We start from the raw sequence: 12,546 nt of genomic DNA on the forward strand, positions 1-12,546 counted from the left end.
ACAATTTTTCTTTTATAATGTCCTTTATAAATTATAAGGTCACGCTTAGATGATCTTGTTATTTCATAGCTTAAGAATCAAAACGGAACGTACATATCATACTTATGTTCATGTAATTAAAATTTTAATGCAAAGAAAGAAAAAACAAGTAAAGCATTGCAAGTGATATATCACCCAGCAAGTCAACCTCACAACATGATGCACTTGACTATCACTGCCATAAACTATTAAGCCAAGAGCTAAGAAGAAAATGTAATGCTAGATGTACCACCTACACAACTGCAAGGATGACCATATTGTGTTTTTCCCCTGGAAGCTCTGGAAGGAAAAATCAAAATCATTTGTTGTAAAAACAAAAAAATAGCCTCATAAGCTGAAGTGAGGTTTTTAACTTATAAAGTTAAATGCTCATGACTTTAATGGGCCTACTTAAGGATATGACAGAATGTGGTCCACTGGAGAAGGGAATGGCAAACCACTTCAGTATTCTTGCCTTGAGAACCCCATGAACAATATGAAAAGGCAAAATGACAGGACACTGAAAGATGAACTCCTCAGGTCGGTAGGTGCCCAATATGCTACTGGAGATTAGTGGAGAAATAACTCCAGAAAGAATGAAGGGATGGAGCCAAAGCAAAAACAATACCCAGTTGTGGATGTGACTGGTGACAGAAGCAAGGTCCGATGCTGTAAAGAGCAATATTGCATAGGAACCTGGAATGTTAGGTCGATGAATCAAGGCAAATTGGAGTGGTCAAACAGGAGATGGCAAGAGTGAAAGTCAACGTTCTAGGAACCAGCGAACTAAGATGGACTGAAATGGGTGAATTTAACTCAGATGACCATTATATTTACTCCTGTGGGCAGGAATCCCTTAGAAGAAATGGAGTAGCCATCATGGTCAACAAAAGAGTCCGAAGTGCAGTACTTGGATGCAATCTCAAAAACAACAGAATGAGCTCTGATCGTTTCCAAGGCATATTGGAATCACTGTAATCCAAGCCTATGCCCTAACCAGTAACACCGAAGAAGCTGAAGTTGAACGGATCTATGAAGACCTACAAGACCTTTTAGCACTAACACCCAAAAAAGATGTCCTTTTCATTATAGGGGACTGGAATGCAAAAGTAGGAAGTCAAGAAACACCTGGAGTAACAGGCAAATTTGGCCTTGGAGTACAGAATGAATCAGAGCAAAGGCTAATAGAGTTCTGCTAAAAGAATGCACTGGTCATAGCAAACACCCTCTTCCAACAACACAAGAGAAGACTCTACACATGGACATCACCAGATGGTCAACACCAAAATCAGATTGATTATATTTTTGCAGCCAAAGATGGAGAGGCTCTATACAGTCAGCAAAAACAAGACCAGGAGTGGACTGTGGCTCAGATCATGAACTCCTTATTGCCAAATTCAGACTTACATTGAAGAAAGGAGGGGAAACCACTAGACCATTCAGGTATGACTTAATCAAATCCCTTATGATAATACAGTGGAAGTGAGAAATAGATTTAAGGGACTAGGTCTGATAGACAGAGTGCCTGATGAACTATGGATGGAGGTTTGTGACATTGTACAGGAGACAGGGATCAAGACCATCCCACCCCCAAAAAATGCAAGAAGGCAAAATGGCTGTCTGAGGAGGCCTTACAAATAGCTGTGAAAAGAAAGGAAGTGAAAAGCAAAGGAGAAAAGGAAAGATATTCCCATTTGAATGCAGAGTTCCAAAGAATAGCAAGGAGAGATAAGAAAGCCTTCCTCAAATATCAATGCAAAGAAATAGAGGAAAACAACAGAATGGGAAAGACTAGAGATCTCTTCAAGAAATTTAAAGATACCAAGGGAATATTTCATGCAAAGATGGGCTCAATAAAGGACAGAAATGGCATGGACCTAACAGAAGCTGAAGGTATTAAGAAGAGGTAGCAAGAATACACAGAACTGTACAAAAAAGATCTTCATGACCCAGATAATCATGATGGTGTGATCACTCACCTAGAGACAGACATCCTGGAATGTGAAGTCAAGTGGGCCTTAGAAAGCATCACTACGAACAAAGCTAGTGGAGATGATGGAATTTCAGGTGAGCTGTTTCAAATCCTGAAAGATGATGCTGTGAAAGTGCTGCACTCAATATGCCAGTAAATCTGGAAAACTCAGCAGTGGCCACAGGACTGGAAAAGGTCAGTTTTCATTCCAATCCCAAAGAAAGGCAATGCCAAAGAATGCTCAAACTACCGCACAATTGCACTCATCTCACACGCTAGTGAAGTAATGCTCAAAATTCTCCAAGCCAGGCTTCAGCAATACATGAACCGTGAACTTCCAGATGTTCAAGCTGGTTTAGAAAAGGCAGAGGAACCAGAGATCAAATTGCCAACATCCACTGGATCATCGAAAAAGCAAGAGAGTTCCAGAAAAACATCTATTTCTCCTTTATTGACTATGTCAAAGACTTTGATTGTGTGGATCACAATAAACTATGGAAAATTCTGAAAGAGATGGGAATACCAGACCACCTGACCTGCCTCTTGAGAAACCTGTATGCAGGTCAGGAAGCAACAGTTAGAACTGGACATGGAACAACAGACTGGTTCCAAATAGGAAAAGGAGTCCGTCAAGGCTGTATATTGTCACCGTGCTTATTTAACTTATATGCAGAGTACATCATGAGAAACACTGGATTGGAAGAAGCACAACCTGGAATCAAGATTGCTGGGAGAAATATCAATAACCTCAGATATGCAGATGACACCACCCTTATGGCAGAGAGTGAAGAGGAACTAAAAAGCCTCTTGATGAAAGTGAGAGAGGAGAATGAAAAAGTTGGCTTAAAGCTCAACATTCAGAAAACTAAGATCATGGCATCTGGTCCCATCATTTCATGGGAAATGGACGGGGAAACAGTGGCAGACTTTATTTTTTGGGGCTCTAAAATCACTGCAGATGGTGATTGCAGCCATGAAATTAAAAGACGCTTACCCTTGGAAGAAAAGTTATGACCAACCTAGACAGCATATTAAAAAGCAGAGACATTACTTTGTCAACAAAGGTCCGTCTAGTCGAGGCTATGGTTTTTCCAGTAGTCATGTATGGATGTGAGAGTTGGACGGTGAAGAAAGCTGAGCGCCGAAGAATTGATGCTTTTGAACTGTGGTGTTGGAGAAGATTCTTGAGAGTCCCTTGAACTGCAAGGTGATCCAACCAGTCCATCCTTAAGGAGATCAGTCCTGGGTGTTCATTGGAAGGACTGATGCTGAAGTTGAAACTTCAATACTTTGGCCACCTCATGCGAAGAGTTGACTCATTGGAAAAGACGCTGATGCTGGAAAAGATTGGGGGCGGGAGGAGAAGGGGTCCACAGAGGATGAGATGGCTAGATGGCATCACCGACTCGATGGACATGAATTTGGGTAATCTCCGGGAGTTGATGGTGGACAGGGAGGCCTGGCGTGCTGCGATTCATGGGGTCACCAAGAGTCGGACAAGACTGAGGAACTGAAGGATATCACTGTAACTTGTTTTAAAAAGTAATTATTATTTCCTGCAGAAAAATGCCTTGTACAAACTGCTATACTTAACCATTTACTGATTCAGTTCAGTTCAGTTCAGTTCAGTCGTTCAGTCGTGTCCAAGCTGATTAAGCATGAGAAATATTTTAAATACTTATTCTAAACCATAATTGGTTAAAGTAAAAACTCAAAATATGTAGAGCTAATAGAAATTCATACACAGGATGATCATCCTGACCCACTATTAATGGTTTTGCAAGAAGAATGAAACTCTGGTCTTGCACTCATTTGTGAGTAACTGGCTAATGCTGAGATATAAATCATGTTAGTAGAACACAACTTTTTCATGTAGCTTGATCCTGAGATGCTGCATAGGTTCATTTGTAACACATTTTAAGCAACTTTATGCAATAATTCTTAGATAAATTCTAGAGGACATTGTTTCAAAGTATGTTGCCTCCCACAGTGTCCTTTCTCAACCAAGAACCAGTCTTCAGCTCCACAAACATGTTTTATCTGCAAAGTATCTCTTAAAATAGTCTCAGTAGTATAAGACCTTGACCATAGACAATTCTTTGAAATAAGTCTTTCTAAATAGGCAAATTTCCTGAAGAGTTTATATTTCATCTTTTTAACAAAACATAAAAATTCTCTTTAAAATTATAGTTTTACAAAAATCTTTCTCAAACCTACCACCTCCTCTTTGACATTACTATGGACATCCACTAATTTAGAGTGGATATTGTAGTGCCCTCAGAGCATTTAGGGAATGAAGAGATATTAATGCTTTCACCAAATAAACCCTAATATTTGGAGTTTTGAGCTCTCATATTTGTTCATTTTCATACTTCAATGTCAAGTCAAATTCTTGCGATCACTTTTATTTTCTCTGTGTTCTTTCTCCTACCTTCTTCAAAATCATTTCAAATATCTTAAAATATTTCATAGTAATTTCTATATTAAAATTGGAAAAATGAAATAGCCTTTCAATTAAGGTGTGTTGAGCTTTCTTATTTAGTTATATAAGCTTTAGTGAGCTGATATTTTTGATATATCTTTTGATATAACTTTTGACTCCTCAGATACCCTTGTTTCCTGATTGCTGACTTTATTGCAGAGAATATGTTTCTAGGTTTACCAAGAGATATGTAGCACTATTCCTGTTGGCAATTCAAAATGTCTTTCAATAAAGCCAGGAATTTGTTTCAAATAATTTTTAAGTTATTTTTCAAATGCAAGCTTGAAATATATATTATTGAATGATACAGCTATTAGACACTGTCCAGATATTTAAAAGAATTTAAAACTTATTAATAGTCATTTCATTAAAAGACTCACTATCAATAGGGCCCACAAGAGACACTGCCACAAAATTATCCATGAACTAAGAATGATCTTCCAAATGATTCATCCCTATTTTCTAATCTCTAAAAAGGAAAAAACATAATTTACAATAGTTATTTTTGATAGTTAACACTATGTTTAAATGATTAATGCTAAAACGCTACATCTAGTGAGCCAATTCAGTTACTTACCTGAACTACCTGTGAGATTAACTAGAGTGACTGACACTCTAGATAAAAAGAGGCATCCTATTAGCTGACCAGGCCTCACATATTGTTTTTAGTGAAGTTCTAAATTCATCTTGCCAACAGTATACCTGAGATGAATCCTGAATTTCTGCCCTATGCTATCTGCATCATATCTTTCCCTTGATACTTCTTGTGACTGAATTTCCAATCTGCTTCTCTATTCTGTATTGTACAACAATTTCTATTTTAGCAATTTGTGGTCTTTACATTTTCATTCTCAAGCTGAAGTTTCTCTTAGAAACTTAGCCATTTGGACTGCTGTCCTAATAGCTATGATAGCTCTTGTCACCTACCCATAAAATTACTAGAATCTTGTACTCATGGCTTCCCAAGTGACACGGTAGTAAAAGAATCTGCCTGCTAATGCAGGAGACACAAAAGTCATGGGTTTGATCCCTAGGTTGGGAAGATCCCATGGAGAAGGAAATGGCAACCCACTCCAGTATTCTTGCCTAGAAAGTTTCATGGACAGAGCTACCTGGCATGCTATAGTTCATGGGGTCACACAGAGTCAGGCACAGCTGTGCACACAATCCCTGTACCCATGGCTTTTAACACCTGCAAACCAGACACTACTGTCCTGACTAAAGTCTAGCATTATTCATCTGAGATTATATGATGGTAAATTTTGTGCCAACTTGACTGTGCCATTCCACATGCCCAGATATCTGTTTAAACATTATTTCTGGCTTCTGTGAGGATGTTTTCAGAAGACATCAGCATTTGAATTGATGGACTGAGCATTTGATTTGGTGGACTGACTCACTGCCCTCCCCAATATGGGTGAGCATAATCCAATCCATTAAGGACTTAAACAGAGCAAAAGGATAGAGGAAGAGTGAATTCTCTCTCTCTGCATGGCTGATTGAATTGGAGTATTGGTTTTCTCCTGCCCTCAGACTGGCAGTGCATTTCTCAGGCCTTTGACTGGAATGACAACACTCTCTTGGTCTCCAGCTAGCAAATGGCATATTGTGGGATTTCTCAGCCCCCATAATTGCCTGTGAGCCAATTCCTCATAATATATATGTTTCTCTAGAGAATCCTGACTAATACAGACTGCCAAAGAGCACTGTAAGCTACCATCAAGCCCCAATAAGCTCAGATTTATTATGGGCTTTTGGAAATCCCACTTGCCTTACATACTCCTAAGAGTCCAAATGTGCATATAGCTAGAGCAACTCTCCTGTCTCTTTTCAAGTCTGTCCTGGCTGCCTTTCATTTCCCAGGAACTTAAGCCTTTGAAGCCACAGAATTCTGCATGCTCAGCTTGAGTGTGTTATAATATAATATATATTAAAAGTGACTAGTTTTAGGTTAAAGAGTTTGTGCTTTGGTAGTTATAAAGGGTCCATTAAAACCCATTAAATCATGAAAGACATGTAGTCAAAGCTCTCTTTTCTAAAATTTTTATCTGATAATATTGTGTAAGATGAACTAATGGGGAGAGTCTTTAAGCAAAGAGATCAGTTAGGAAAGAACTGCAACTGTCCAAGTGTGAAGAATTAAAAACCTGAAATATAATAGTGAAAATAATATTAGAAATAATAAACATGTCGAAGAGATTATATTTATAGAATTGACAGAACTTAAGATTGGATATGAGACACAACAATGAAAGGAATGGAAAACAACATCCAAGTTGTAAGTCTGAGTAATCAGTGAGAGGATAACTTCATCGAGAACAGATGAAAAGGTAGGAGAAAAAAAGGTTTATAAACATTCAATAAGGGATACATAAAGTTACCTTCTAAGAAGATGGAGTAGATACACTTTTCCATCTTTCTCTCACTAAATATAGTTTAGACCCCTAAGTATTACAAATAAAACAGATATAAGAAGAGCCCAGACTGGCTAGTGACCTCAAGGCCCAACAACATGGTGAGACTCACGGATTTGTTTTATATATCCTGAAATTGGAACTGAAGGGGCCAGCAGTCCCAAAACTTCCAAGGGTACAGGAGAAATCATTTTTACATATTAAAAGACTCAATTAAATAGCAATTGTCTCCAAATTGGTATATCACATCATATTTTTTAGAAAAAAATATGGGAGGAAATCTTTGGCGTCTAAGACTAGGTAGAGTTCTTTAGACTTGACACCAAAAGCATGTTTTATAAGAAGAAAAAATAATGAATTAGACTTAACCAATGTTCAAATTTTTCTCTGTGTAATATAACCTGTTAAGAAGAGGAAAAGACAAACTACACACTTGGAAAAAATATTTGCACCTACACATCAAATGACTAGAGTCTAGAATATAAAAAGAACTATCAAGACTCAGTGAGAAAACAAACAATCCATTTAGAAAATAGAGAAAAGACGTGAAGATACATTTGACCAAAAGGAAAATATAGATGGCAAATAAGCACATGAACGGATGCTCAATATCGTTAGCAATTAAGGAAATACAACTTAAAACTGCAATGAGATATTGCTACACACTTATGAGATGGCTAATTTTTTTTAAATAATGACAAAACCAAATTCTAGCAAGAATGAGGAGAAACTGAATCACTCATACAATGCCTGTGGGAATGTAAAATGGTACATTCACTCTGGAAAACTCTTTGGTAATTTCTCAAAAAAAGCAAGAATGCAACTACCATATAACCCAGCAGTGGCACTCCTTGTCATTATCTCAGACAAATAGTGAGTTGTGTTCAAACAAAAATTTATGCATGAATGTTTATAGGAGCTTTATTCCTAATGGCCAAGAACTGAAACAACCTAGGTATCCTTCAACAAGTAATAGTTAAATAAACTCAGGTACATCGTGACATGGAATACTTGTCAACAAAAAAAAGAAATTGGATACGTAATGAAGCCAGTCCAAAAAGTTACATCCTGTATGTTTCTATTTATATGAATATATGACTTTCTTGAAGTGACAAAATTACAGAAAGGGAAACAAATTAGTGTTTGCCAGGGACTAAGAAGGGAATAGAGTGGGAGAGAACAGGTGTGGCTATAAAAGAGCAATGTGACAAATTCTTGTGGTGATGGAAATGTTCTGTAATTTAGCACCATCGATGTCAATATCCTGGCTATGATATTGTAGTATACTTTTGAAGATGTTAACCTTTACAACATCTTTGCAAGATATTACCTTTGGTAGAAATTGGGTACCAGAGTACCTAAGTGGTGTTTATTGCATCTGCATCTGAATGCACTATTATAACAAAATGATCATTTTTTAATTGCACTGATGAGTTTGGCTCCTATCTCTCATGTTCCTAGATCTCTGAGTTGCTGCATAACAAATATTATTTAAATGTGGCATAGTATGAGGTTCTTTTTAATATCTTTGAAAAGTTTGGACATCTTTTCAAACCAGCATAATGGATTACTCTTACTAAAACATAATAATATTTTATCTTCCATTCCAGAAGCCTGAAACCTTTTGACATTCATAAACACTTTATATAAGATTGTGAAGGTACTAAAGTTATGTGCAAAGCCAGTTTGATTTTTTCTTTTTTATTACTGATAAGTTGCATATGATTCTTTAATTTCTGCATTAAATAGCTGAAAGTACCATATACTAAATGCCAGTTTTAATGTTTTCTTCCCCTTAAATTGATTTCTGTTTCTGATAAAATATGCATTGAAGAGTCTTTATTAAAGCTCATAATGTGAGATAAAATCAATAAGGGACAAGATAGGGCATTAAAAATATTAAAAGCTCTTTTTTTAAAAAAAGAAAAATCTTTCTCAAGTCTGTCAATTCAGGCCACAAAGAAACTTAAAAATTTCAAAAATGTCTCCCTAACCAATTTTTCTATTCTTTTAAAATAGAGTATCATTATGCTCTCTGCATTTTTTGTCTCCTATGTAGAATTTCCAAAGAAACACATTAGTCCTACATATTCTGAGTAAGAAAAAAATAGTTGTGGTTTGTCTATAATGACAGCTCATTTGTTCAACTTCAAAAACCATGTAATTGTCATGGATTTACTCATAAGTAATGCATAAAATAAGTCTATAAATTCTGTCATAGTTGTAATTGAATCTATTAATCACTGCCTGAATATTATTTCTCCGTATTTTTTTTAATATATACAGTTCCCAGAAGAATTTTTACTTTAGGAAAGATATATACAATAAACTTGAAATAAGTTTCAGAGAAAAAATTTAGTTTGTTCAGAATGAACAAGTGAATATTACCAGGTGATGGTTATTTTGAACCAAAAACTACTATATCCAAATTGTCAAGGCAATATGAAGCTAAGGAATTATTTGAGAAGAGAGCAATAAGAAGGAAAGCTTCATGGAGAAGCTGCATCTCAAGATGAGTCTTAAAGAAATAAATGGGCATGAAATGAAAGAAATTCACAAAGTCATTCTCTGTGGGATGCAACATGAGAGCTGAGCATCAAAACGCAAACTCCACAAAGTGTCTAGGTATGTGGGAGAGCCAGACTAGAAACTTTCCTAACTGAAAATGCTAATCTTAAATATTTACTTCCTGTCCAACATTATCCACTGAGTCCTACATCAACATAATTGTCTAAAGATACTTCTCAGTACATGTACTGTCCCCTCTTCATTATGGCAATCTTTTATACTGCTTCCAAAACAAAATCAACAAAGTCATTGGAGAAGCATTTGTAATATCCAAATAAAAATAGATGCTTCTTATTTTTCATATTTCCTTCAATGAATAGTTCTACCTTGCAAGCTACCACCTGTGTATACAACTGGTTATCTAATTGATTTATAAATAATTATTTAAATATAAATAAAATTTTTTAAATTTTATCTTCAGAGTCAGAATGGCAAGCATATCAAAGATCTGTACTGTGAATAACTAATCTACATCACTTTGACAGTATTACAAATGATATATAATATCTAACCACAGAGAAAATTTTCAGTCTATTAGAAACATAAAGAAAAGGATTTATTGAGGCTAAATATGCAGCCAAGTGACTATTCAAAACCTGCAGTGAGTGAATGGGGGATTCAGATTTTGTTCAACCACAATCCAGGTCCATGCTGTGTTCCTTTGCCTTTCAATGTAGATCAGTCATATTAATGCTCCAGAGTAGCTTTTTTGGTGAATGTATTATGAATAAGCATATATGGTAGGAGATGATCATTTCTGTGTCAAAAAACAATTTTATTTGTAGCAGTATCTTGCTCAGTAAGTCCCTGTATGTTTAAAGGTTTTCAGAAATCTACTACTGAATATTTTAAAATAGCTCATAAAACACACTTTGTAAGGTATTTCAGCTGATCTCCTCTATATTTTTACTGCTGTAACCCTAGGAAAACTATCTGAAAAGTAGAGTTAATCAATTAATTTAACACTGGATTCATGTAAAGTAATATCTTTACCTGTATTGCTGCTTAGTCACTCAGTCATGTACGACTCTTTGCAACCCCATGGACTGCAGCCCACAGGCTCCCCTATCCATGGGGATTCTCCAAGCAAGAATGGTGGGTTGCCATGCCCTCTTCCAGGGGATCTTCCCAACCCAGGGATCAAACCCAAGTCTCTTGCATTGCAGGTGGATTCTTTACCATCTGAGCCACCAGGAAAGCCCATTAAATTTACCTAAGTGGAGTTAAAGCTCATAGTATATGTAAAATTTATATTATAAATGTATCCACTGATACTGTAAAATTCTTCCTTATTGGAACCATATAGCTCAGTTTTCATTATTATTATGCTTCAGGCTTCTCTCTTAAGAAATAAAATATTCACTGGATAGCAGACTTTTAGAGTCCTCATTCTTACCAGTGCATCCAAAGTTGCATTTCTTACTTCCTAACCTCAAAAAGACACCAAATATGAAATAATAGTCATGGATTTGTAACATTTCATGGATTTGCAACACTACAGATCCAAAAGTCCATTTAGAGAGCACTTATGAAAGTGAAAAAGTAAAAGTGTTAGTTGTTCAGTCATGTCCGACTCTTTGTGACCCATGGACTATAGCCCACAGGGCTCCTCTGTCCATGGAATTCTCCAGGCAAGAGTTCTGGAGTGGGTAACCATTCCCTTCTCCAGGAGATCCTAATCTAATCTTCAGTAGTAAGTAAATTATGCCTATTTTGCTCCAGTAAAATTAATTCTTTGACTCCTCCCCAAAAGAATGTTTGTTGTGAACTGTTCCCATTCTCCCCATCATCCCTCTATGCTAGGTGCATCCAATTTTCTATGCATACACTAGCATAGTACTTATCACATAATGTTATCTATTTAATTGTACATCTCTTCCACAGCACTCCAAGTTCATTGAGGACAGGATCCATGTCTCTTCTTTGATTCCTGGCCCATTGGAGAAGACCAATGCTAACATTAGTTGAACTGCTTTTTAAAACTGCTTTGTCATATTATTCATTGCTGGAATCTCCTCCTTAGCAAGGGCAATGCCATTGGTTTTTGTCACTTCTTTTATGTGGTACATTGTAAACAGATTATCTTAGGTTACAGCACTGACTCCCTGATTCATAGGTAAATCCATAGGAGTCCCAGCCCTCAAGTGTGAGCCAGGGGCTCACAGGGTTAGGATAGAAACACAAACAGCCATAGCAGTGATTCAGTCAAAAACAATGATGACTTCAGTCATTTCCCCATTCATCATCCTGTCTTCCACCTACCCAAAATATACTTGTTATTTTAAGCTCTAAAATAATACAGCTATTAAAAGTAAGTTCTAATTTAAAGACATTTCTTCTTTTTAGAAAGTCAGGCATCAATAAAGAAAACCTCAAAGAAAGAAGAAAGTCTGTCAATAAATTAGGATTTCTAAACAATTAATTCTTAAGATATAGGAATTAACATTTTTCCAATTGAATTATGGGAATTTAATTATTTCCCAAAATGTTAATACAGTTTGATATATTTTACCAATCACATAAAGCTCAAAATCAAACTGCACAAGTCTAAAGTTGAATAAAAATTAGTTTCTGGAAAGCAGTCATAAAGGATTAGATGGAAATATGCCATCTGTTTAAGTAGGTGTGGCTCATATTTACTCATAGTCCATCTAACTGCTGAATTGCTCCTGCCTTTTTGTTCAGGCAGGTTGACTTTCTGGTAAAGAATTCTTTTGTCTCCCTGATTCGTTGTGCAACCTAATATAATAGTGTAATTGTCATTGGCATATATAACTGGATACTCCCTCTGGATTTATAGAAATCAAGAGCACAATAAAAAATAAACCTACACTGGCATTTATACTATTTAACTCATAGAGCACCTGGTGATTTCTTTTTGAAGAGCAACTCTTAATAAGAAATGCCTCAGGTTTATAGTTCTCTGCATCTGAAACTTGGGACATAATTGTAATTCATTTACTCACCCTCTTCTCACACAGTTTGCATATGAATCAAACAGGTTTGCAATTCTGCAGGAATTGGAGAGACATAGCAAAATTATCTGGAGTAAGTCTTACTCTAGAATATTCCCTAGATATCTAGGAATGTAT

At 36.2% G+C, this 12,546-nt stretch overlaps 1 protein-coding gene and 1 long non-coding RNA gene across 3 annotated transcripts in view; one reads left to right on the forward strand and one right to left on the reverse strand.

Annotated features, from left to right (window-relative positions):
- The window catches only part of LOC145544777 (uncharacterized), a 207,062-nt gene that overhangs the window by 144,748 nt on the left and 49,768 nt on the right, over nt 1-12,546 (reverse strand). The window lies entirely within an intron of this gene.
- The window catches only part of LOC145544738 (transmembrane protease serine 11C-like), a 69,637-nt gene that overhangs the window by 41,839 nt on the left and 15,252 nt on the right, over nt 1-12,546 (forward strand). The gene's annotated exons all lie outside the window — the stretch shown is intronic.

The sequence above is a fragment of the Giraffa tippelskirchi genome, chromosome 1, assembly GCF_054371585.1.
Source record: "Giraffa tippelskirchi isolate mGirTip1 chromosome 1, T2T-mGirTip1v1.2.pri, whole genome shotgun sequence".
NCBI lineage: Eukaryota > Metazoa > Chordata > Mammalia > Artiodactyla > Giraffidae > Giraffa > Giraffa tippelskirchi.